Raw genomic sequence first — 26,951 nt, forward strand, 5'->3', positions numbered from 1 at the left:
GCATGGCTGCAGCATGAGTGCTTCTGCTATGGCCTCAGACTTGTGACCTCTGGTCTGCCAACCACACTCCTTAGCACCCACACCACCTCAGCCCCCCAGGATCCTGTGAAAAACCATACCATTAAAGGCACTGTCAAAGCAACAGGAGAGGTCAGAACTAAAGGAAAATTAAGCCTGTAAGTCACTTTGCTAAGTGTTTTTCCTCTTCTTGTTTATAACATACTGTCACATCACCAGAGGCCATGCTCTTGCCAGATTTTATGGTCTCAGATAGATTTGGCATGGTGAATGTTGTGGAGCAAGGAAGCCTCAGGAAGATTTCATTGGCATTAGGAAGTAGTTGTAATGATTCAGTCAGTAGCAATCTTCCTCTGAATCAGCCCTTATGATTGTTAAACCTTTCTATAATATTAACAGCCCCAGATCTCAATCCAGATTAAGGCCCTATTGCATTGGGTGCTGTACAAACACAGATAACAAAACAGTTCTGCCCAACAGAGCCTCAAATCAACAAGGGACCAACATCTAGCTCACTCCCTAATCTGTAAGCCCTGACAGAAGAGTCACAGTGGGCATGTCTACATATTCACATTTACTGTGGAGTACCAAAAATTATTGCATAGTATGGGCACACATTGACACGTGCATGCCTGTACTGTGCAGTAACTGTGGCAACTCGCACCAATTCGGGAGTAAATTTGATAGCTGCATCATACAGGTATTAAATGTATACCCGATTAGTTACTGTGCAGTAATGCATATGTAGATGCCTTATTGCTCAGTAACACTGTGTGTGTGGCCTGACTTGGGACTAACTTTAGTCCACATCAGTCCACATACAATGTTATTGTACTTTAACAGCTGCATGTGTAGACACTGGCCTAAAAACTGCTTACTGCGCAGTAAATGCATGTGTAGACTGTGGCAGAAAGCCACCTTGGTTTCTTCCCAAAATCTCTCCCCTGTGACAACGTGATTAGATGGGCCAGCACAGAGGATTCACACCTCAGCCTGTCTCTTTACGTAACCTGAGCTGGCTGCAGTCCTGAGGGAGGGGGGAAACCTGCTCCCTCTGCCTACCTGACTGGCATCAGCCACCTGGGTGAGGGGCATCTACCTGGGGAGCTGGAATCTGCCTGGTAACAGGTGATGTATTTCAAATTGGTTGGCTGACAGCCAACTGGGGCTGACCTCCACTGGCCCAGGTGAATGAGGTCACAGGGGCTATATAGGTTGGGGGGGGGGGAGGCTTGCTGTCTTCGGCCATGAGGTGAAGCAGCAGCAAAGCAGGGGAGACAGAGGAGCCTTGCCGTCTGAACCTAGCTCTCTCTCTCACCCCAAGACTCCAGAGAGGAAACTCAACCAGCCTCTGGAAGATGCTTGTGAGTAAGCTACTCAATCTGATTAGATATTTAGCTGGCAGTAACACAGATGCGTGATCAAAAGGCTACCTCAGCCACACTGTTTGCTCTTTAGGATTTCTAAGATATTACTCAACCCTGTACCCTAGTTTACCCTACCCCTTGTAATCAATAAAGTTCTCCTTTTTGACTGGTGTGGGAGACTTATTGAGGGGTGGGTCTAAATTATGCCTAAGAGACCCCTTAGGTCTGTGGACTAAGGGAGACTTTACTTTTTGCCCCCTGACTTGGGGAAGTGCCGCAAGTGCCTGTACTGGGTTGAGTACCCATCGGACTATTAGGCCTGTGTTTCCCCGAGGACACAGGGCCGAGGCAGTCCCTTCTCGGGGTGGTGGCGGAGACGTTACCCCCAGGCTAGCGGGTGTGCTCCAGGAAGGGGGTCGGCGGGACGTAAGGCACCCCTAGGGAGGCATTCGGAGCCTGGAAGGTGGGCGGGTGCAGGGAGGCGGGCGGCTCAATGCAGGAGCGCCCCCTACTGGCCTGCCACACAGACATGCCCAGTCTATACATACAGCAGTTGAGGTCACTGCCACCATCCACTGAGCCTTTTATGCTGCCAATAGCCAGGGCAGATGAAGGAGCTAATCCATCCTTACAACATGGTGGCTCCATGATACTTGGAAGAGTCGGGAGTAGCCTTCCTGTGAACATTTGGTTTTCATTCAGGTCAGAGGCCGCATTGCTGTGTAAGCTGTTATCATAACTCCTGCCTCTAGACATCCCGAATAGATGGACTTCCGTGCTATTTACAAGGAATGGGTTGAAGTTAGAACCAGTCTCCTAAAGGAAGAGAGATGATTTTAGGAGAACAGCTATGGGCAGCAGAAGATTAGTCTTTTTTTGAGAAATGGGCTAAAAAATGTTGGAGGAGCCCCTGAGCAGGAGAGAAAAATGCAATTTGGGCAATGCGTTACGGCATGACATGCAAATGGCAGGGTCCACTGATGCAGAAAGTATCTGGAACTATTGTGCCTCAAACTATCTTTGGCAAACCTTATATTTATTATTTTTCCACACTGGTGTGTCATGCCTGGGCTTTTCAACATGACTTTTTATTTCATCAAAGGAAGAAAAGGGAGAAGAGAAAGTGCTCTGGTGCTCTCAGACAGGGCCAGATCCCAAGCCAACTGAAGCCAACATACAGACTGGCACCGAGTCCAGTGGCCTTTGGAAGAGGTTTGTGATGTATTTGTTTTTGTGCTCTTTAAAATAAGGAAGGGTCAATTCCTTGGTGAGTATAATCTTTCTGGTGGGACCCCAAGGAATCCTGCTCTAGATTTTTACTTGGTAATGAAATATGCATCCAAGTAAATTAGCCTGAGAGCGCCTTAAACAATCACTTTAAATATTTGCTTCTTCTAGACAAACCTAGCTTTTCCCCCCCAAATAATCCAAATACCAAGAAATACCATTCTCAGAGTGCATCAAGAAAAATAGTTTTGCTCTGAGAGAGTTGCTTGAAGTATGCTATAAGTATAAGAGAGGCACTAAAACAGATAACCGACAAACAGTCTTAAGCATTGAGGAATAATGACAATCCATAGTGTTCCATGGAAGAGCCACCCAACCTCTTACACCAGCCACTGGAAATATTTGTAAAGTTGTACGTGCATTTGATGCTCAGTCTAAGGGGAGAACTTTCATTGCATCTGTCCTTGTTCAATGAACTGCTGCTGTGATGCTTGCATGGTTGTTACTGATTTCATACTTGCATAAACTTCTGATTGGTGAACAATACCAAAGTGGACTGATTTGAGGTCTCTTCTTCATAATGATGTTCTAGCTCAGTGACTGTTAATTAGATCATTTAATGCCTCATGTGTCCAGATCCAAACTGATTTAGCTCATGCTTTAATTACAGCAATCCTCCTCAGAATATAGTAACTCCACCATGGAGTGAGTTTGTTCTCATTAAGTTTAATATACCCAGCTTCCTGATTACCATTGCCAGCGATTACTTCATTCTTTCCTACCTAGATTGGCCTGTCTTGGCACCTGCCTTGGCTCCTAGTTTACCATGACCAAGATGTTACCTCCCATTTTAAATGCTGGTAGGTAACTAGGGTTGCTCCTTCTCAACACCATGGAGAAGAGTGATCACATCCCCATTTAGCTGCCAGGTCCCTCTGGTTCTGCCTGGATGCCTGCAGTCTTGGTTCAGGACTTGCCTGCTTTGGGAAGGTGCACAACTGGTCTCATCTGGACACAAATCACCAGACTGCAGATACTACCACACCACCAGGACTTGGGCATTTTGATCTAATGGCAAGAGCTGAGGTTTGGAATCAACCGCACCACCAAGGGAGAGGCCAAGATCAGGATCCAAGATTCAGGATCCTGGGCTATCAGGAAGCAGGAAGCTGCATGGCTTGGAGCCAGATAACCAGCACTCTGAATCAAGTCTGTTAAATAGCTAGCAACCCACTACCCCATCCCCATGAGCTTAAATAGAGCCTGCTGCCCCTCCCAGTCAATCAGGAGGCAGAGGCAGCTTGATGCACCCCAGCTGTCCAATCAGCCTATGCAAGGCCGACTGTTATGGCTTTTGATAGGCAGTGGGCATGTCTACATAAGACGTTTACTGTGGAGTTGTCCAATTTGCTCCATAGCAAGTGTCTCAGCATCTATATAGGCAGTGCTATTAGGATGAAGTAAACTAATTAACTGCATTATAGGATGGTACTTGTAAACACAAGTTCTATCCTGCAGTGGATTTTTTTTACTCTGCAGAAATGCACAAGTAGAGATTGATGGGGCTGGCTGGAGCATGAGGGTGCTTCAGTGCACAGGCTGCCTATTTACTGTCCCTGCACTGGATCACCCCAGCCAGCCCCTTTGTATCACATTGAGCTAGGGGGAGGGGAGCAGCCCTGGTCTGGCAGGCTGATCCCCACCCCCAGCATCCCTGACAGCTGTGGCTGCTCCAACCCAGCTCAGTATGCGATGGTCCCTGGAGCACATATAAACATGGTGCCTGGGAGCAAGGAACTCAGGCACGGTATGCACTGGAGTTTATTGCTGTACATTTATTGCACATTTAGATGCACCCATTGTCAAGTAAATGAAGGTGAGGGTGCACTGTGATGGCTGTTCACAGTTCTGAGTCAAAGTGGTTCAGAGAGGCAATTGAAGATAAACTCCCCTACTATGAGGAACTGAACAGTATGGGTTCTGCTAAACCTGCCAGTCAGTTCAAGGATGATGCCCTAGATAGCTGTCCACAAAGCTAGTGCATTCAACATAGCAAGCTCCTGAAAAAATCATGGATTACTCTTGTGGCTGCTGTATGCCATGGGGTCTTGCTGGGAAGAGGCTCATCAGCTTCCAAGACCTATAACCCAGCACACAAGAAGCAGTGCTTCACTGAGCACAGCTGCTCCATGCAAGTATCTTATAGCTCCTGCTTCTTCTCTATCAGATCTACAGGTGTGCCACTGTCAGCCCCAGGAAGAAGCCAAGAATAAGCCCATTTGTTGGCATGACTAAATACACAGAATCATAGAAAAAAAATAGGGCTGCAATGGAGATCAGTGAGTCCAACCCCCTAATCATGAGATCACCATTTCTAAACCATCTTGGACAAGCATTCATCTAACCTGAACTTAATAGCAAAGGGTGCCTGTATACATGCTTGGGGGTGGGGAGGGGCCATTTTAATTAGAGTGGTCCCCCCTGCCCCAACAGCAGCTCTAATTCAAACAGCTCACCATCATGTGTATTAATCTCCTTGCATTTTAAAATGGTCAAGGGGGTGTTTTAATTGAAATTCATTCAACAAGCACCCCCGAGGCCATTTGAAAATATGGGGGGCTTAATACAAGTGACAGTGAGGCAATACTACAGCATTCAAATTAGAATGAAGAGCAGCTTCAATTAATTAAGTCTGCTCTGATGTGTTCCAATTAGAGTATGAACCAGCACGTCTATAGGCAGCCAAAGACTCTACGGGCATGTCATTCTGTTAGAATTGGTGGCTCGATAATGTATCCTCCAGGCTGCTTAACACCACTTCAAAAATGCTGCTGCCAAAATTAATATGCATTGAGGGAAGAAACCATGGGAGTTTATCAGCTTGACCCCAGGTCTCAAACAGCCTGTCTTGTCCAGTAGGCAATGCAGCATGCAATGTGAGAGTAATCATGTAGCAGAGCGGTGGAGCATTGTACCATGGGCTCTCGGTCCAGCATCGAAGTAATGCATGGATGCAATTGGGCAGGAAAGTGCTGCAACTAAGTGGTGTGGACACATTTCATACATAGTTAAATAGTTGCATCGAGACTGAACAAACCAGATAACTGGCACAAATACCATAGCCTGGAAATACTGTCCAAAGCAGACATGGGAACAACCGAGAGATAAAATGGGTGAGGAATTTTCCCCCTAGGTCCACAGGCATGGAGTCTGGGATTGGGGTCAGGGGAAATGTTGCTTTTGTTTGTTGTATGGCCTGTTCCTTTTCCTGGACTCTTTCTCTGTTGTGAGAGGCAAGGGTATTGTCAGTGCCCTTTTCACCCCTGCACCTTCTCTTCAGAAGATGTTTTAGGGCTGCAATGTGTGACGTGGGGCTAAAATGGCCAACTTTTAGGATTCTGTGGACAAAAGGTTACCTGCAAATGCAGGGGACAGGATTCTCTGGCCCAGGGGATCCTTCCAGTCCTGTGTTCAAGAATGGTTTATGCTAATTAAATCCCATCCTCTCATTGTGTCTGTACTATTTCCCCAGCTGGCAAGTTTAATTTGTCAGATGGCAGTTTTAAAATCTAGTTAGCACCTCGACAACTTCCAGTAGAATACTTGTCTTCCAAATACATCCAAAGCCTCCATACTCCAAAGCAGAAAATGAGATGCAAGACTATCTTCACACAATCTCTGCCAAAAGGTCATATTTGTTATTTTTGAGCCTGATGCCCTGGTGGCCAGGCACTTCCAAGTGACATCGTGTTTTGTTGAAGGAAGGAAGGGTAAAGCAACACATATTCAGGCTTTCTCAGATCCACACCTACTGAAACCAACAGACAGGCTCACTGACTTTGGACCAGGCCTGCAGAAGCCATAGACTTGTTTCTTCCCCCAGCTTGGTTTTCTCTGTGTACTTTGGCATGGATCAAGAAGAACTGGCCTTGAATTTGATGCTTTTCTTGCTGTGCCTGCTATATGGCTTTCAGTCTAGAGGGCAGGAACTACACAGACTGGAACCAGATCCCAAATTCCCCCAAAGTGTTGGGTAAATCTAGTCCAAGATTGAGCCCTTCTCTATCTCTAAATAGACTTCTTGTTTCTTTACAATGTTTTGCACAACGCATCTTGCCTTCTTTCCCCATTTCTCTCTTTTATCTTGTGATGAGGTACACATTCAGAGAATCTAGCTTGAAGATGGTAACAAAACTGGCCCAGAGTTAACTCTAAAACAGAGAGAGGTAAAGAACCATGCAGAGACTGGACTGTATATCCCCAAAGAAATAAAACAACCAGCCAAGATGTGAAAATCCAAAGCCATGATCATTCTTGGCAGAAATGAATCAACCAAATAACTGCATAAAGTGCTGACTGTGTAAGTAAATCTGACTATCATTTACTTCTAGTTTGAAATGGCAAACCAGGTTGCTCAAATAGCCTGCCGGCAGCATTATGAAATGTTCAGAAGCATATCCATGTACCGTTTCTAAACCCCCTTTCCCCACATCTCCAACCCCTCTCTGGAGATGATAAATCAGCTTTATTGCTAAGAACAGTAAGCAATTTGCTATACCTCCCAAGCTTAGGATGACCAATGAATAAACATTAGTCACACTAGCTCTCTCTTGGCTGAGTATTGATTCAGAGCCAGCTGCCCAAGCAATAGGTTTACAAACTGCATGTGAATGTAAGAAGCCATTTAGGTGTCTGGAAAACTGCCATTTGGATGTGTCAAGTGAAATAAAATCCTAACCTAGGAATGCAGGGCATGGTGCAGTGCTAAATGTCCACATCTCCCATTGGGAACTGTAGGCTTTTAGCTCCTCGATAGAGTGGCCATACACAAGCTGTCTCAGCTAACAGTATTGAATGGTCTGACTTCAATAAGGCCATGGGCTGGTCTTTTGAGATTTTTATACCACATCCATTGCCACGGTAGCTTATTTTTGGCGTTATTTCCCCCAGTGTTTATCCAGCTGTTTTCTTTCAGACATCCACAATGAGAAGTCTCTGATGCCCGAGATCTGGAAGGAAATAAAAGCAAGGTTGTAGAAAGAGCTGATGATTTGGATGCATTGGTCTATTAGATTAAGCAGACCAGGTTCTCGGCTAGTGTGGCTCAAGTGGCATCAGGGGAGTTGTCATCTGAGGGTCTGGACTGAGGTCTTTCCAGTCTACCAACATCAACAGAACTGTTGTTCAGAGACCAGATTTCTAGAGTGAAAGCAACAATGTAAGTACTAATTTTCTTGTAACTTGTCCATAGTTTGTTTCTCCTCCTTTAGGCAGTACAAGGTAACTTTGCCTCTCTTTTTCTTTGCCTAAAACGTGACCTTTGAAGGGTGCACACTATGTCATGGGATCAGGCAATGTTTGTTTCAAGCAAAAAAACACACAATGACTTTAAGAAACACACACCCATGTACAACAATAATTCATGGGAATTTACTATAAGGGGAAGGGGACATCGGGGGAAATCAGACTGCCCTGAGATAACACAGTTTAGTTGGAACAAAAATATGTAAACACAAATTAATCAAAGACTCAAGATGCATTTGGGATAGTGATAAGAATTCAAAGAGTAAAAATGAAACAGGCTCTGATATACTTTTGGCTGTAATATTTTGAAAACAAGAAGGGGGTCTTGATTATGGGTGTGTTATTCCATTTTTTAATTAAAATATACTGATAAATGAAAAGCCAGTTTTTAGTTGGCCAGCTATGTCAATGTGAGTCAATGATTAAGTTATTTACTTGGGACAAAATTCAGATGGATTCTGGAGACACGTCCAGTTTAGGCGTCAAGGTACCTAAAAGGCATCCAGGGGGAATTCAGACAAACAGGGTTTGGCTGCATAAGGAGTCTTGGCACCTATCTGGAGATGCATGCATTTCTGAAGAATGATTCAAATGACGAACAGGAAACCTACTTAAAGTAGCCGACATGAAGCACTAAGAAGAGGTGTCTGCCTGAACTCCCACCCCTGTGGAGCTAGGGTACCTGCATGCACTGGAGATCCAGTGCATTGCACCTTCTTCTGAGTGAACACACCTGAGGCTGGGTAGTATTGCCACCCACCGTTACATAACAGCCTAATGGTTAAAGCATTCAGCCAGGAACTGAGAGGGGCCTGAATTATAGGTCTTCCTTTATTTAAGGAGATGTGGGTTTGAAGCAATTAGGAGAAAGACTAACTTCATAGCCTCAGTTGGGATGGATGAGTTCTGCTCCCTGCTGTGACCTGGGCATGAATTCTAAATCAGGGAGTTATTGAATAAAAAAACCCAGTAAGATTTCTGACTGCAAGAGCCAGAACCTAGGTCTTTCCCTGGCCTACAGAGTGCCCCGACCCACAGGCTGCAGTCACGCTCCCCTTTGCTTTTTCTTCTTCTAGCCCAATGACCTGCACCATGGTGCAGCTTCAGCAGGAAGGGAGCCCCTCACCTGCAAGCTCTTCTGTAGCTTCATGATTATAACATTCTTCTGTGAAGCAACAGATAGGGAATTGTATCCCCTCATCTTGAGGAGGGACTAGGCACCAAATCTCCCATTTCCAGGATGATCACTCTAACCACTCAGAGGTTCCCAATCTGTAGTATAGGTACCATCAGTGGTACACAGACAACCTGGCAGTGGTATGCATTAACAGATTTATTATTATTACGTTATATGACAAAAATTTGCTGGTGGTACTCAAGGTTGAACTGAAACATTTGCTGATGGTACGTAGGGTGTATCCTTTTAAATTGGTGGTGTGCAATCTGTCAGAGATTGGGAACTGCTGCACTAGACCATTATGTAAAAGGCATCACTGTGACCTGTGTTTCCAAGTGAAGATGACAATGGCTACTGTACTCTACTGGTGCTGTTGGTGTGCTCCGAGTGCACGTGCTGGACAGGCTTTTTACGCAGAGTGACCATATGTCCTGGACAATCCTGGATTTCAGAGGCCAGTCCCAACCAACTGGTGAAAATTGAAACAGGCAGGGAGAGGTAGAACAGCAGCAGCTGTGAAATAGGAAGCTCTATTAACACTAGTTTGAACTTCACAGGTGATTGTTAACATCTGTGAAGTAAAGAACAATGGGTCATTAACTGTCCATTGACTCCCTGGCTCTCTGGACCCAGCCTGGAAGGAGCCCAGAGGTCTGAATCCAGCTCCCAGCCCATTTGACACCTGATTTAGGCAATGGCCAAAAGTTAGTGGAATTAAACTGGTGTGAATTTGGAGTAAGAGAATATGTTTGTGCCTTACAAATTGCTGAGGAGCAACCAAGCTGACAATGAGAGCACACTGTGATGACACTGCATGGTGCTTTTCATACTTTGCTTTCTTTGAGAGATGCAGCAGGACAGGAGAACTCACTTTGTCTCATTCTCAACCCACTTGTACAATTTAGGTTGGAAAGTCTGTCTTCATTTTGAACGTAAAGCTGGATAGGAAGCGTGCTTTTCAATCGCATGCAAAGTTTGAGATCTCAAAAAAATGTTTCCTCTTCTAAATCCAAACAAGAAGTAGCTGTTCTTTCATGAAGTAACAAAAGACAGAGGAACAGACGGACAGGCAGGAAGAACAAACTAATGAATGAACAATTGCATTGAAACATTCCATTTTGAAAAATGTCAAGTTTGAGATGTTGAGGTTGATTTTGTTCATGATACATATTAACTGATTTTTTTTTTTAACAATTCCAACCTAAAGCAGAACTTTTCACTTAGAAAATGTCAAAATGGGATGTTTTGATTTTTTTTAACATTTTGCAACATTTTTAGAAACTAGAATTTTCTCAAAGCAGTCTTTCCCTTACTTGCCATTATCTAAGAAAAAGGATTTAAGCAAAAAACTCTTCCACCAGTCTACTCAAACGCTGTTAGGTTCATGTTCCACATGAGATTTCTTTTTCTCTACTTATTCACAAATTGGAGAAAGGAGAGCAGCAGGCAGTAGTCTAGTCCCTATCATTTCTTATTCCATGCCCCTCCCTATGTGTGTCTGAGCAGAGCACGTTTGGAAGGACTGTAGAGAAGGATGAATCAATGCATGCCACCCCACCCTGATCCTAGCTCATCTCTGCTGGCTGGTGTTGTAGGAGGCATGTGACCCTGAACTTCCCTTTTCCCTTCTCATTTTTTCTTGTAGTTTCTAGAGATGCTGGTGGGATTGGCCTCTCCCAGGTCTTGTGCTCAGGAAGTGCAACAAATCAGACCGTGTTTGTGAGCACACAAAAAGCAGAAAGCCCCTTGAACTCTCCCTTGCTGTTGGTACACTGAGGAGGCTGGTCTAATAACATCTGCTCACATCCAATTTCCAACAACTTCAGTGTGTGTTGGATCAGATCCATAGATCTGGCCAGCCATAAGCTTATTCTACACATTTATGTCTGACAAAGTGCAATGACTAGGTGCCTCTTGCTTTCTGTGCCTCATTAATCTTTTAGTTTTGTTTTGCTATTGCTTCAAGAGCTGCTGAAAAGACATCAGTGCAGCTGGGTCTGGCCAGCTTTGTAGGAAGCTCCTGAGATTATGTTTGTGCAAGTTACTTGCTGTTTACATAAGCCCATTGGGATGGGGGTATCACTTCCTGGAAAAAAGAATTAGCCTGTTAGCACCTAGCAATGAAGGCTTAAAAGCACAATAGTGTCCAGCATCAGGCACATACTAAACAGAGGAACACAGAATTGGAAGGAGCATCCTGAGGCACCACGTCCAATCCTCTGCCTTTGCAAGCAATCCCGTTATCTAACACCACTCATAAATGGGTCATGCTCTACCGTAGAACTAGTCAGGGGTTTTGCCCTAGCAACTTCTACTGGAAGCATCTCCAGAACTTCACTGCTTGGATGGGTAGACACCTTCCATCTTCCAGCCTACACTTATTCATGCAGTTATGCTCTGGAGCCCATGGAGTAACTTGGCAAGGCTAAATAAGACTCTTGTACTGCACTAGCTGTCTTGGAGGTTGTGTTCTTCTCTCTGTGTTTGAGGCTAGCAAAGCTACTTGTTCCATCTCAGGCCTAGTCTACACCAGAAAACTTTTGCCAGTAGAAGTCCAGCTATGTATGCCTCTACAGTAGCACCCTCCTTTCTGTCACACTACCTCTGCTAAGCAGAGCCAGGTTGCTGTTACTATCTGATAGCTGGTAAAGGTGTGTATAGTCACTGCCATGCCTTTTGCCCACTGCTGCAGTCCCTTCGGCAGCAGATGCTGTCTCAGCATGCATTTAATGCTCTGGCTGCACAACTGCTGAATGGAAGTGCATATGTGCCCTAATGGCAGGGTAGTGACTGGCCACCAGACCTTCTGGTAGCAGGGTAAAGTGAGTACAGACAAACCGTTGGTCACTGGTTTTTGATATATGATCCAAGAAATTATCATTGGCACGGATGAGCCCAGTTTGTTTCATAGAGGTTCAATCCACATGAAACTGAGCCACAGTATGGACCCAATGCACAGCCATGTTGCTCTAATCCTGTATTACAGTAGGCCCATGGAAAATAAACCCTGGGTTTGGAATTCTTTGGCCTCTGGGGGCGCATCCAGATGAGTGCGCACATGTGTCTTGCAGCATCTCAAAGCCCTCTGAGATGCTGCAAGAAGCACATGCAGGAACAAGAAAACATTCCCTGCGCTGCAAATTTGCAGCATGGGGGCATAATTAGACCCCATATCCAGGGGTGGGGAAAAAAAAAAAATGCAGAGGAAAAAAAAAAAGTGGGGCAGGGTAAAGTCCTGGACCATGGCTTGGGGCAACCGGAGGCTGGGTCCTCCACAGAGATGCTCTGGTAGTAGCCAGAGCATCTCTATGGCTGTCCCTCACCCTGGTGCTGAAGCACACTGCCTGCCCATGTGGGACAGGGAAGGTGCCAGCCACAGGGAGCTGGACCCAGGCTCCAGTGCTGGTAAGTGAGGTGGGGGCTGGAGGAGGGGACCATGGCAGGGACCCCTGATCGGTCTGCCTGATCCCCCAGGTCCCCCTAACTGCTGCTTCACCTGCTCCCCCCCCCCCCCCATGGCTGCCCTGATTGCCCCATCCTCCCCCAGGCCCCAAGTTCTCCGATCGCTGCCCCTCTGGGCCCCAGCATCCAAGCAATTAAAAACAAAAAAACCCCTCCCCACACTCACCAACAGTAGCCGTTGCCATCAGGGTCACTGAAGCCACCCCCCTGCCCTCGCACAGCACAGGGCCACGTGACAGCCATAGCAGCCCCAGCCTGGACCCCACTGTGCCCTGCTCTGTGTGTGTGGTGGGGGGGGGGTCTGCCAGGAAGCCCTATAGCCCCCGCTACTGCTGGTGAGTAGAGGCTTTAAGTGCCAGAGGCTGGGGTGGGAGTGGGGGGCAGTCGCCAGTGGAGCTACAGGAGCTGGCAGGGGATGGGGCCAGGTGGGCAGCAATCTGGTGGGGGGGGCTGAGGGAGCAAGCAGGGGTGGGGCATGTGGGCCCTGCACAGGGGGGGTGGTAGCTCCTATGGGGGTGATTTAGCCCCTGTTGGGGGAGCTGTAACCCATGGGGGGGAGACAGAAAAACATATAGATATTTAGAATTCACTTTATTCTGATGATAGAGACACTGGGAGGCTTCCAAATTGCTTTAAACACTGTAGACATATCAATAAACCATTGCCCAACTGATCATTATCTCTCTCTCACTCTCTAGTGATCTTTTGTTTTAATTGTGGAGGAGCAATGGTTTTCAGGGTATTTTACAGACCGACTTCAGTTTTTTGTTGTTTTTTTTTTTTAAATCCAGGGATTTTTCATTTTCCAATAGGGAACACCAGAATTCCTGCTAGGGAGGCCAGTGGCAGGACCCTGCCTGCTTAGAGCTAGCACCTTGGATCCAATTGAAGGTGGCTGACCTCCTGGCCAATTGGGGGTAGGCTCTGACAGTTCAAAGCAGGCCACCACACTTGGAACATCTTCTGGGCAATAGCTGCACAGATGGCCGGGCAGGGGGCACACCTGGCAGTAGTGCCACACAGAGGCCAACCCATCAGCCACAGCCCACTGGCAGCTGGCCCAGAGGGGCAGATGCCTCTACTGGCTGTGCAGTCCCCATCCAGGTCTGGCAGGTGGCAGCAGGTCACAGCCAGGCAGCAGCCCCCACTGCCAGACCCCTGCAGTGGGTAGAGGGTGCAGGACTGCTCTCAGGGCTGCTTCAGGTAAGGAACAGTTTTGCTCCAAAGAACTAAGTCAAGACAACGAGTGGAAGAAAGGAAGCATTACAATTACCATTTACAGGTGCAACATGAAGGCACAGAGAGATTCATAACTCGCCCGTAGAAGGAAATCTGTGGTACAGTCAAGAAGAAATCCAGGCTTTAGAGCCTGGTCATATTTGTTAAACAAAAGACAATCCTCTCTCAAGAGAGGAAGGTAAACCAATATCGGGATCCTGTAACCGAGCACATAGTGGCGCTTTGGAATGAAAATTTTTACATGTAAAAAATTATTTGTTTCATAGGGCCAGTTTACTGCCATAGGAATGAGTTAAGGCAGTAAAGCTTTTCCTCCTCCTTTTAACAATGGGAGGAAGCTGGGCCTGCTTCGAGGCATTTCCGAGGGCAGTAAATTGCATAGGAGAATAACACTATTAAATTTCTCTGGAAGGACTTTAAAAAGATAAAGACTCTGTAATAAAATTAAAAAGGGGAATCAGTGCAGTTCTGATATTTATTGGGTTCATCAAATGCAACATGCCAAGATATCTTCTCTGATTTTGATGCTTGTTATTAAGGCAGGAGTCAGCAACCTCAGGGCAGTGGGACCCTTGCATCCAACCTAGAGGCAGGAGCCTTCACCTGCACTGTGGCCAAGTGGTGGGGAACTTTGTCTGTGCTGTGGCCAGGCAGTGGGAAGCTTTGTGCATGCAATGATTGGATTGCATGGTGGGGAGAAGCAATATAGCAGCTAGGCCCTAGCACCAGCCCCCCCGGACCAGAGCTGGGTCATTCCATCCCGCGGCCTCAAAACCTTGCTGACTGCTGTATTAGCAGATGAAAGCTTAAGACCTATCCCCAGAATGAAGGGCTTGGGGTATATGGAAGAAGTTGGGAAGCAATTTGTGATACCTGCTTTGCACGCCGCTTTCTTGCCCGTTTCCAGTTTTGATGCTGTTGAGAGGTTAAGCTGCACACAGTAGGATGCCATTTCGCTTTGTGCATCCACATAGTGGTTTTCTAGCCTGGAACTGCCAGTTTGGGGACGTATGCAGTTTTCAAGCCCACTCCATGTGCAGTGTGCACATGCAAACATTCACCTTGCTCCTGTGCAGGCTCAATAGGCTGTGTGCTGGCCAGGCAAGTACATGGTGCTGTACATGCACGTGTCAGTGAAAAGCTGAGAAAAGACCTTTAAAAGGCCCAGGCTGTGGTCTGGTGGTTAAAAATGTGCCAGGAAGTCAAGGAACTATGGGTTCAAACCCTGTCTGGGTAAGAGAAGGCCTAGAATTTGGGTCTCACATCTGGGGTGAGCACACTAATCACTCAGCTGTTGGACTAAAACTTGTTTTAGCTCTCCTCCTGGATTCTTGCTGGGCCGCAGGTCCGGGACCCATGCTCAGGTACATGCGTACAGAACTACATACACGGCCAGCCAAAGCACAGTCATGATCAATAGCCACGTGGAGGTGGGCAGAGAGAAGGATCAGAAACCACACATAAGTAAGTGTCAAAAGTGGCAGCTGCACGGCTAGAAAATGGCCATACGTGCACAGATAGTGAACCAGGACTCCAGAAGCACAAGGGGAGGGGGGGAAGCAGCCACAGGCACCTTCAGAGTGGGGCAAAAAATAGCAGCTGCCTATGCAGCAGCCAGAAGTCACAGCTGCCCTGGGTGCCCAGCTGCCTTGTTACAGAGAAATCACAGAGAAGCAGGCCTAGAAGGGATCTCCAGGGGTCACCTAGTCCAGTGGTTCTCAACCTTTTTCATACAAGCACTCATTTGCAAAGATCAATGGCTTGTCCTGACCTACACTCTCTGGCCTTGCCAGTGCCCAACCCACGGCGCCCCGTGCCCTCTGTCCTGCTGCAGCCCTGGTGCCTCGCCACCCGGCCACCTTCCTCCAGTGCCGGCAGGCACCTGCCTCCCACCCACACACCGGTCCCCTCCACGCGCATGCACACACTGTCCTCCAACCCTGACAGTCCCCACACCCTGGCCCTCCAACCCTTGCTCCCCATACACTTCCCTTCACCCAGCTGCTGGAGCTGCACCCACGACCCTGTCAGCCTGCAAAGGGAAATCCATACTTTCACATGTTTTTCTGGCACTTGCTCATGCAGTGAGCTCTGCTTGCAAAGGCAGAGGACTGAAATATTCTTGTGACTCTCTTTTGGGTCACGACCCACAGGTTGAGAAACACTGATCTAGTCCAGCTCTCTGCCTGAGGCAGGATCATCCCTATCTAAAGTGTCTTATATAAATGCATTGTCCAACCTAGTCATAAAACTACAGTCAACCTTGACCGAACCACAAGGCATAATACCCTAACCTGCCACAGTAAAGCAGGTGGGCTATGGCAGCCAATGACCAGCTGCTACAGGGGATTATTAAAACATGCTTGAGATCTAAAGGCTGCAGCCATAGCCCCTGCTACAGAGGAAAGCAAAAACCTCCACAATGTGGACCAATCTGGCTATGGGGTAAAATCCCTCTGTAGGAATTATGCCTCTGTAGGATCCTGTCCAGTGTGTCCAGTTAGAAACACACACTTCCAGGATCTTCTACTCCAGCCCCCTGCAGCACTGCAGGAACTGCTGAAACAACAACCTGGTATAAAACCCTGGCTAGCTTGGTAGCACGGTGTAACATATTTAGATAGCCTGAGTGTCTGCACCATTTCTTACTTGGTCTTTACAACACCAGCTCTGTGAGACAGGAAGGAAATTTGATCAGTTTTATAAATGAAGCTGAAGCAAAGTGAAATGACCAAGCGCATTCAGAGAAGCTTTAGCAGAGTCAGAACTTGAATCCAGATCTCCTCTGCTCCAGGTCAGCACGTTAGTCACAAGGCCCTCCAATTGCTGCATCATTGGCCTACGGGCAGCAAGGAGACACAGGGACTCTTAATGAAGTTTCACAGTATACAGCTACTTGGCATGCTGCACTCCAGGATGAGCACGGGCTTCATGTACCCGCTCAGAGAGGATACTGTAGGTTAGGGACAAGGAAGCAGCCCCTACTCTCTCTGCAGCAGCAAGGAAGCCATGGTGGGGAGCGTAGCATTTTAAAGCATTTTGGTTCAGTTCCTGGGATACAATTTAACACAAACCGTAAGCAGAGAGCTCAGGCATCCTTCTAAGGGCCTCCCTCAGGCTATTCTCATTACCATCCAGTATTGGGGGGGAAAAGCAAGAGACAAAGCTGTAACTGCCTCAGAAATGTTACATCACACATCATTAGTCATACCTTTGGTGAGCCAGGTTAGCAGAAGAGCAAAAAGAAAATCTTGTGGTTAAGGCACTAGGATAGGACTCGGGATGCCTCTCGCCAGTTCTCAGTAGGGTAGTAACATTGCTGTGGTCCGGGGAGCAAGTGAGAAACAAGAATTTTTTTTTTTTTTTGGGGGGGTGGGGGGTGTATTATCTCTTACCGGACCAGCTGTATAGTTGGAAGAGAAGTTAGAGAAGGTTTTGGGCACAACACATCCTTCCTAACAGAGCTAACAGCTTCCCTTTCCTCAGGTCTGGGAGTAGCAGGAAGCATCTGTCTGTCTCGCAAGACAACAGAATTATGCCTAGAGAGACGTCATCTTGCTGAACGTAATCCTTGCTTGAAAATAAAGCAAAACCAGAGTGACCCCTCCATGGCATGAAAGCCTGAGTAGTGTATATGGAGACGCTAAGCTGTCCACACCCCAGTGTCCTGCTCTCAGACTTGCCTTTTCTGTGAGTTAAACCAGCAGGTGGAGCTGCTGGAGCAAAGGAGATCTCTACCAGGGGTCAGATGATCTGATTATATCCCCCCACTGAGGTGCTATGGGAAAGAAGCAGTTAAAGTAAGCTAAATAGCAAGCACAAGAATGGCTTGTGATTAGCTCCATAGGTAACTAAAAACAATCACTTGACAGGAACAGAGAGAGGGAGTTACCTGTAGTCTGAAGTCTGGCAGAAGGCAAGGCAGAGTGGACTGCAGCAAAACTGTAGGACCTTATCGCTCTGAGACAAGGTTATTCCATAGGCAACAGCCTACTTTATCAGATCTTAGCGCTTCCGAATGAGTTAGTATCTAAGGTACCATCCTGTGCTGCTTTCTGCCTCAAAGAAATGGAAGAGTGCTGTATAAACTATGAGGAAGAGGAGTTATCAGAAGTAGCTTCCAAAGAACTACATTTGAATAGCTCACCTAATTACGAGATCACGAGGTTCCCGTGCCAGCACCCTTGAGCAGGCTGGAATACAAGGCCTCGAGCGGTGCTGGGGCCACCCTGCATAGCATCCTTGCCATCACCTGTCCAATGGACAAGACAGGACGTGGGCAGAGGCCCTGCATGGAGAGGGAGCATGTTGGCAAGGGCTTGTTTTTTCACCAGCATGACAACTTCTCTGTTATACAGTAGCATAACAATGGGGGGAGGGAGAGGGGGACAAGCAGGGCACAAGCCTCAGGTGCTTCCTAAGGGGATGCACCAGAATGGAGATAGAGGGGCACTTCACCCTAAAACCCCTCATTCTGTCTCTCCTCACACCCTGCACTCTCTGCCATGGCTCTGGCTCCGGATATAGCAGTAGCCAGAAGTTGGCTACTGCAAGGGGAGGTGTCACCTCCTTTTTTTGCTGCCCCAAATCAGTGTTTAAATGGCTGCTCAACACAGCAACAACAACAAAAAATGGTGGTACCATCTCTCCCCACAATAGTGAACCTCTCGCTGCTCCTGTACCGGGCACTGCCACTGTCTACGGCACAGGACTGGCCAGTCACGCCTCTGCTCTGCCAATGCGGTGTAGACCTACCCTTCATCTCACTCTGTGCCTCCATTTCTCATCTGCCAAATGAAGACAGGAATACCTTCCTACTGCAGTGGACTCAAGAAAGGACAAATGTTAACATCTGGATGCTCATTGTGATAAGTGAAAGAGCTACAGTTTTTTAGTCTGGAGAAGGGAAGACTGAAGGGGGATTTGACAACTGTCTTCAAATACCTGAAAGGTGATTATAGAGAGGATGGAGATGGGCTTTCCTCTGTGTAGTGGCCAGGACTAGGAGCAACACCCACAAGCTGCAGTAAGGGAAATTTAGGTTGGAGAGGAGGGTGGTCCAGCACTGGGACAAGCTGTTAGAGATGTGGAATCTGCATCCTTGGAAACTTTCAAAAGCAGGTTGGATAGACCCATGGCTGGGATGGTTTATTCAGGGATGATCTTGCCTTGATCAAGGAGCTAGACCAGCTGATGTTGTGAAGTCCCTCCCATTCCAACTTTGCTCACATGGTCCTATAACACCAGGACCACATAAGGATCTAGACAGAGTTGAACTCTGAAAGATACAGCTCCAGTGCCACAGGGTGCATCTCCATGAGATGCTTTATTATGAAGTAGCATGGTTTACTTCCCACTAAGCAAGCATGTCTGCACATGCACATGCTCACTGCACAGTAAACCTCACTAATCACAAGGAAATTTGCTACCTGAAAATGTAAGTAGCAAATTTTCTTGTGAGTAGATACTGTGCAGCAGCACTTGTGTAGACACCTGACTGGGAGCAAATCTGCTCCTGGTCAGCTGGCCACCAGGGGGTGGGAGATTGCTCCCTGCCCCCAGGAGCTGCCTGCTACGGGGATGGGCTCCGCCACCAGATCCTGGGCAGGGACTATGTCTCCGTGCCCCAGTAGCAGGGGGCTCCAAGGCCCCAGCTCCGAGATCGCAATCAGGATGCAGGGGCTGGGAAATCCTCATCTCCCAGCCCCTGTCTCCCTATCATGATCAGAATCTCCGCCCAGCCGGGGGCTTGCTGCTACCTGCCCCACTGGTGGATCAGGGCAGGGGTCTGGGACCTGCCCCTCCTCTGCAGCTCTTTCCAAGTTCCCTGCCCCAATCAGGAAGCTGGGACTGGGAGCTCCCTGCTGCTGGGGGTAGGGAGCAATGTCCCAGCCCTGGCCAAGAGATAGCCGTCTTGTGGCCCGGGGCTCCCTGCCAGTCCCCGGGCTAGCACCCAGAGGAGTCTAGAGCTTCCCCGGGTGGTGGCAAGGGCCCATTGCAGGGCATCAGGAAGTAGGAGCAGTTTGCTGCCATTAACAGCAAATCTGCTCCCACATCCCTGCATGTGCAGACACCTGCCTGGGAACATTTACTTGCAAGTAGTTTACTTAGCATTAAACTGCTCCCAGATCTAGTAAAGGTACCAACATACCAACACAGTTGTACTAGGCAAACACTTAGAACCAGCAGGTATAGGTGATCTTTGGACCCTACCTAATAAGCATTAATCAAGCTGCTGTAATGAAATAGGAAAGCAACAAAGCTCAGTTTGAGAGGAAGGCATCACTTCTTATTCAACAGTGGCCCATGGGAAAGCTGAAAGGTATGGCATCTGTCCTTCTGTGGTGGGCAAGATGGTGGTTTCAACAAGTTGTGTAAGGCTTCAAGGAGCCATTTGACACATGCCTCAACAAGCCATTCCTGTTCAAACAGCAGGTACAGGCACAATGCAGGGGGCTTGTTGGGTGAGAATTGATGATGCCCCGTGTTATGCAGCAGATCAGAGTAGGTTATTATAATGCTCCTTTCTGCCCTTAACATCTTACAGTGCTCAGGCTGTCTGCTTAAGTCAAGAAACTGAAGCAGATCATTTTAATTCTTCAAGGCAAAGAGAGCTATAGCTCCAGTGGCCAAAAAGCATTTTTGAAACAGTTCACATTCACTTTGGCTTTCTATAATACTGTATTCCTTGCAGCAAACCGGAGACCTCAGCTGCCAGCAGGGAACCTGAGGCCAGTTTTCCTCAGTCTCAGTGAATGGGTTAAAGAGCGCAGGAACTCTAGGAAAGCTGCAGCCCATCCCTCATACAGAAACAATCAGCGGAAGCTCTGCCTTGTTTGAGGAATTTCCCATGTCTCTAATTCAGACATTAGAAAATGGCTTGTAAGCCTGCACAAGAGCTTCAAGATAAAAATAGACACAAGCAAGTGGGCAAGGCTGAAAGCATTTCTTTAGAACTTCCTCATTTCAAGGTGTTTTTGAAATTAAAATCAGAGGGATCAAACTGGAGGCAAGACCTGGGAAAGTGTGATAACAGCAAGTGCCAAACTTATAACACCCGCTGGGACAAGCAGTCTGCTGAACTGGCTTGGCCCTAAGAACTACGGTAAGATACAGGCACTTGTACCAGCTGGAGACCCTACCTCTAAGTCTCTTTTTCATTGGAAGTGCTGACCCAAGACAATTAAACCAACAACAACAACAACGACAACAAAAGCATAAAAATGGTGATAATGGATCTACACAAGTAGAAAAATCTACAGATTGAAAAAGATGCAACTTTTCAGTGAAACAGCAACAGGTAATTCAGTGAGAAAAGGTAACCTGGAGGGTTTCTGCCTAATAAGCAGCGTTCCCCTTTACATTCCTTCTTCACTATCCCATAGCTGCAGGCTTGTTCTAACTGTTAAAAGTCAGATACAACCAGGATTAACAGTACTTTACCTTTACAAAGCACTTTCCTTCCCAAAATAGAAAAGCAGAAGCTGCAGAAAGGTAGATGAACATAGTTATCTCATTGATGGGGAAGGTATGACACTGAGGGGAATGTGACAGAGCCAGATTTAAAATCCAGGTCCCCTGACTCCCAGTTTGCTGGGCTAATCACTACATGATGCTGTATCCCAGTTGTAACAAAACTTGGTGGATGTCATCCGGGTTACATCCCTGCTGCAGGTAGCTCTGGCATCAGCCATGGGATCATTGAGGAAACATCACCCTGAAAGCATCCCTACACTCCCACTGGTTCCAGCTTGCCTTGATGTCAGTTCAGCACAGATGATACAATTTAACTGATGCAAATTAACTGCAGAAAATCATTAGCAGAGCTCAAAGCAGAGAAAAAGAGAAAGCATAAAAAAGCTTCAAAACGCCAAGGCGAGCCCATGCCAACAATTTACTGGAACGCAGTAACTATGATGTCTCTCTCATCTCAGTAAGCCTACTTGATCCACTGTCACAGTCAGTCTGGCAGAGATCACATTTAACATAAGGGACTAATGCCTGATCTTGCACAGCTGACACAATATGCTGCTTCTCACCACATTGCAAACCCTAGCTGCAGGATGCAACAACTTGCAGGTTTGGAACAAGCCTTGTAGGGGGTATGATTTGGAGGGCGACACTAGGAGCACTATTACACGGGAGACCTGAACATGGAGTTTTCTTCACCAGGCTGACTAATCCAGCTGTTTCTGCAGCTCCTGCAGTTTGTCAGAAGTTGGTGCTTTGTTGGAGGTGCCATGCCTCCCAGAGTTTTGTGAAATAAAAGCAGGGCATGCTCGGTATATTGCTTCCCTTCATCTCCCTCCCCGCAGCACTGTTAGCTGTGTTAGTCCTATTATTAATTACAACCCAGTCAAAAGCACTGCTTTGCCAGAAGCCTGCAGAGCTTACTCCTTACCCCCAGAAGCCAAACACCACTCTCCTGAAACCTGCCATTTCATCCGAGTCAAGCAAAACACCCTGGGCCACGTTCGGATTTCAGTTCCACCTGTGCGAGCCTGCAGCATCCACAGCCCAGAGATGGTGACCGAGTTCATCTACATCCACCCCCTGAGACCAGAGCCTGGCCCTGAAAACTTTCTGCCACTGGCTTCTCCTGCTCCAAATAATTCTGCAGCCATGGGAGGAATAACTGTTGTTGCATTTAACAGGCATTAACCTTACCTGCAGGGCAGCAAGTATTAATCTCCGCTGAGTCAACTGCTTTGCATTCTTCCCCTTGGAACGAGAAGGACACTTCCTGCTCACATGTGAGCTTTGCTCTCATTCTCTCTCATTTATTTGCCTGTAGACTCTGCTATAGCCCAGTGAGATTAACACAGACACACCTGTTTTTTTTTAAAGCATTGTTGGGGGGGGGGTATAACAGCCTGAGAGCATTCTCTGAGAGTGAATTGAAGTGAGCATGTCTTTTGGATTCAAGTGACTAAAGCAAACAAAGACCCCTACGCCCCTTTCCTGTGGGTCATGAGAATCTCTTCACAGGCATTTTTGGGTGGGACAGCAGTAAACTGAAGAGCAAGCCTGAAAGGCACTGTGCCACATGGGCAGGACAGTTCTTCCCTTCTATGATATCTTCATTTCCTGCCCCTCCTGGACCAGGGACAGAAATTACACACAAGCCATTACAAGCTATTGGAAATGGGTTCAAATCTGTAACACAACAGAAGGGCAGTGCACATAAACCGCTGACAAAATGGCCAAAATCAGTTTAAGATAAACCTGGATGGATGTTTTATCAGACTTAACTGATCTAGGTTAAATCAGTTTATTGACCTTCTATCCCAGATCCCCTCCAGATTCAAGTTAATTTACAGTCCCTTGGCCTCCCAGAATGCTTTGTACCTTACAGGCTGCGTGGGTTAGCCTTGGCCCAAGCTGTCTGCTTCAGCCAAGAAGGGAGGCATGTTCTAGTGTCCTTGGCTTCTGGCCTGGGCCACTGCAGTCATCTGCCTGCATTTCTGGAATCAGAAGTGAATGGCTGTTTGCTTGCATATCGGTTCAATCTATTCAGCTTAGACTGTGGAGCCCAAAACTGGACACAGTACTCCAGCTGTGGCCTCACCAAGGCCGAGTACAAGGGGAGAATGACGTCCCGGGATTTGCTCGAGAAGCATCTATGGATGCAAGCCAGCGTTTTGGTCGTTTTACTAGCCGCAGCATCACATTGCAGGCTCATGTTCATCTTGGGGTCAATGATGACCCCCAGGTCTCTTTCTTCTGTAGTGCTATCCAATGTAGCACTGCCGAGTCTATAAGGAACCTGCAGGTTTTTCCTCCAAAGGTGGAGAACCTTGCATTTTTCGGTGTTAAACACCATGAGGTTCTCGTCTGCCCATTTGCTGAGCTTGTCCAGGTCAGCCTGGATCAACCGCCTATCTTCTGGCGTGGATGCTTTGGTGTCATCGGCGAACTTGGCCAGTCCACTCCTGACTCCAATGTCCACATCATTAATGAAGATGTCGAACAGTATGGGTCCCAGGACAGAGCCTTGAGGGACCCCACTGGTCACAGGGCACCACGATGAGTGACTGCCATCAATCACAACCCTCTGGGTCTGACCACGGAGCCAATTTCCCAGCCAGTGGATCGTGGTGGAGCCAAGGCCACAACTGGCCAGTTTGGCCAAGAGGTGATCATGGCATACTAGATCAAAAGCTTTTTTGAAGTCAAGATATATGACATCAATCTCTTCTCCCTCATCCAGGTGATAGGTCACCCGGTCATAGAAGGAAATGAGATTGGTCAAACAAGACCTACCCGCAACAAACCCATGCTGGCTATCCCTTAGGATGTTAGCCTGGGCCAGTCCCTCAAGGATGGCCTCCTTAATAAACTTTTCCAAGATCTTCCCCAGGATAGAAGTCAGGCTAATGGGCCTGTAGTTAGCCGGATCCACTCTCCTCCCTTTCTTGAAGATCGGCACCACATTGGCCTTCTTCCAGTCTTCGGGCACTACACCAGAGCACCAGGAGTTTTCAAAGATCTGTGCCAGGGGCTGGGCTATGACGCTCGCCAACTCCTTGAGTACCCTGGGGTGCAGATTGTCAGGGCCTGCTGACTTGAAGGTCTCCAGCTTCTCAAGGTGTTCCTTCACGAGGTCAGCATTTATGGAGGGTAGGGGATCCCCATCACCCGGATCTCCCTGTCCCATAGCAGGCATGGGCGTCCCATGGGACTGATGAAAGACTGACGCAAAGTACCTATTTAATAGGTTGGCTTTTTCCTGGGCGTCAGTTGTCAGTTGCCCCATCTGGTTTAGCAGGGGTCCAACATTGCCCTTGCTTTTCCTCCAGCTCCCCACATATCTGAAAAAGGACTTTTTATTGTCCTTGATGCTTGAAGCTAGTTGGAGTTCAGTTGCAGCCTTGGCTTTCCTGGTTTGGTCCCTGCAGGACCGGACCAGTGCAGAATAATCCTCCTTGGAGGTGAATCCCGTCCTCCATCCTTTGTAGGCTTTCCTTTTTAGCTGCAGGAGGTCCGCTAGGTCCCTAGAGAGCCAGGAGGGCTGCTGTGCCTTCTTGTTTCTCTGGCCCATGACCCCTGTATTTTTCTTTTCCCAGTGGTTCAGGTTCAGCAAGAGGGGTTGTGAGTGTTTTCACCTGGCCTTTTCTACAGCCTGATTGAAATGCTGAGGAGCTACTGCAAACAGTATATAATTATTGCCACAAGGAGTTAAAATTATGACACAACTGTCATCTCACATCCCAGTCAACTGGGGCTGTGCCTGTTCAGCAGGACAAAGCATCCAACATTGTTTTAGAAGCCAAGTTTCTTTGCCAAGGTGACATGGGCGGATGGTGAAACTGTAACTGCTCCCTACATAATATCAGGGACAGCAAATGCCAGCTCCTTTTGTTCTAATCCACCAAGAATGAAGAAGGTTCTTGCAATGTCTTATCATTCATCTGTCTTGACAAACTACTTTCAACCTGCTTGGAAAGCGCTGTTGGAGTTGGTTCATTTCCTGATCTTATCAGGAATGCAGAATTCTGCCAGGGTGGTCACTGATGATAAGAAACTATGTACTAGGGATGGCTTTGTTTGTTGAACAGTATTTTTTTCTGCCAGGATTTCCTTGAGATGAATTAAGGGGGCTTGAATCACTTAAATGTGCATTTCCAGACATTCAAGTGTTTCTCTTATGGTTAAATATCCAGGGTTTGTTTGCTCTTTTTAAGGATAATGGCACTACTATAATCAGCATTGGCAAGATCTGTAGGAGAATATTGTGTAACATTCTGGGGCCCATATTTAAAAAATATATATATTGAAAAGCTGGAACTAGTGTAGAAAGCAGCTCCCAAAATGATCTAAAGGCTGGAGAAAATTCCTGCCAGCAGGACAGGGTATGTCTACATCATCTCCATGGAGAGGGATGCTCTTGAGCACACCTCACCCACTGGCTCCTGTTTGCACATACTAAACCCAGATTTTGTAGTGAGGGAGAAGCTCTTGGGAGTGCCTTCCACAGGCACTATTGAGGCCTCTGTCTCTCTCCAGGGAGTGTGGGAGCCATGTGCCATATGTTGGGGTTTGGTGCTGTGATGGGTCATCTCTCCAGCTGGAGTGGGTCTGACCCCATAACACATGGCCACCACATGTGATGGACTTCTCTCATCTCAAGCTCTGAAAGGTGAGGGCAGCCCTGGCCCCTGTCACACTGAATCTGGCAGGAGGGTGCTTCTGCCCACCTAGCCTTCCAGAGTTCATCATTGGGTCCTTTCTCTAAGCCTCTCTGGCAGCCCCCAGAGCACCAGTTTAGCAAGCCTCTGAGAACCTGTCTCTGAATCAGGTCCTGTCAACATTTGTACCATCCACTCCCTCACTGTCATGCAATGGTCCCAATGGCGGACTCTCCCGCCACCCATGGACTGTGAGAGGCCAGGGTGGGGCAGCATTTAATCGCAGCTGATCCCTTAGGCCACTGGAGAGAAGGGCTGTTTCATGAGATCATGAACATGGATGGAATCACAGCAAACTTAATGGACTTCCCCAACACTTGCCCCTTCTGGGGTGAGAGAGAAAGGCTACAAATAGTGCACCAGGCTGCAGCCCCTCCTTCAGCTCCTTCAGAAACTCTTCCTGTGGTCCTGGCTGCACTTGTCTCCTTACCTGTTGGTCTGCATACTCTCTATCCACAATCCCGACAAAGTCACAGAACCTCCTCATCAACCTTCTCCTGGTTCTAGCCAGATGGTCTATTTACATTATGAGAAGGAGGCTCAATGGAGGGGAGAGATGAGATTATGGGGCCTACTTCCACTCCCTGGTCACTTCACACATCCAGACAGAGTTTTTATGGATGATGTCCACTGACTCCCTCAACAGGTTCAGTGAGAGGTAGTTGCTGCTGAAAGGTCTCTGTTTGGTGTCCTCCTCTGGATTCCTTGTTCCTGAACCTATGACCAGTGCTCCTGCATCCTCTTCCCCTTGCATTATAACCTAGATCTATTTCATAGATTTCATAGACATCAGGGCTGGAAGGGACCTTGGGAGATCATCGAGTCCAGCCCCCTGCCCAAGGGCAGGAAGTCAGCTGGGCTTATAGGATCCCAGCAAGATAAGCATCCAATTTACTCTTCAAGGTGTTCAATGTAGGTGCTTGAACCACCTCCGCTGGCAGACTGTTCCAGACCTTGGGGGCTCGGACA

The 26,951-nt window shown here is 47.5% G+C and overlaps 1 protein-coding gene across 3 annotated transcripts in view; it reads right to left on the minus strand.

The window, feature by feature from the left end:
• ADGRF5 (adhesion G protein-coupled receptor F5) overlaps positions 1-26,951 on the minus strand; it is a 103,541-nt gene that overhangs the window by 54,279 nt on the left and 22,311 nt on the right. The window contains exon 1 of one of the 3 annotated variants that reach the window (XM_090031262.1): positions 22,462-22,585. The exons of the other annotated variants lie outside the window; for them this stretch is intronic. The gene's annotated coding sequence lies outside the window, so the exon portion shown is untranslated. Of the gene's footprint in view, positions 1-22,461; positions 22,586-26,951 lie in introns of those variants that run through there. 3 annotated transcript variants of the gene reach the window in all.

The sequence above is a fragment of the Crocodylus siamensis genome, chromosome 1 (assembly GCF_052110815.1).
Source record: "Crocodylus siamensis isolate JL-2025a chromosome 1, ASM5211081v1, whole genome shotgun sequence".
Lineage (NCBI taxonomy): Eukaryota > Metazoa > Chordata > Crocodylia > Crocodylidae > Crocodylus > Crocodylus siamensis.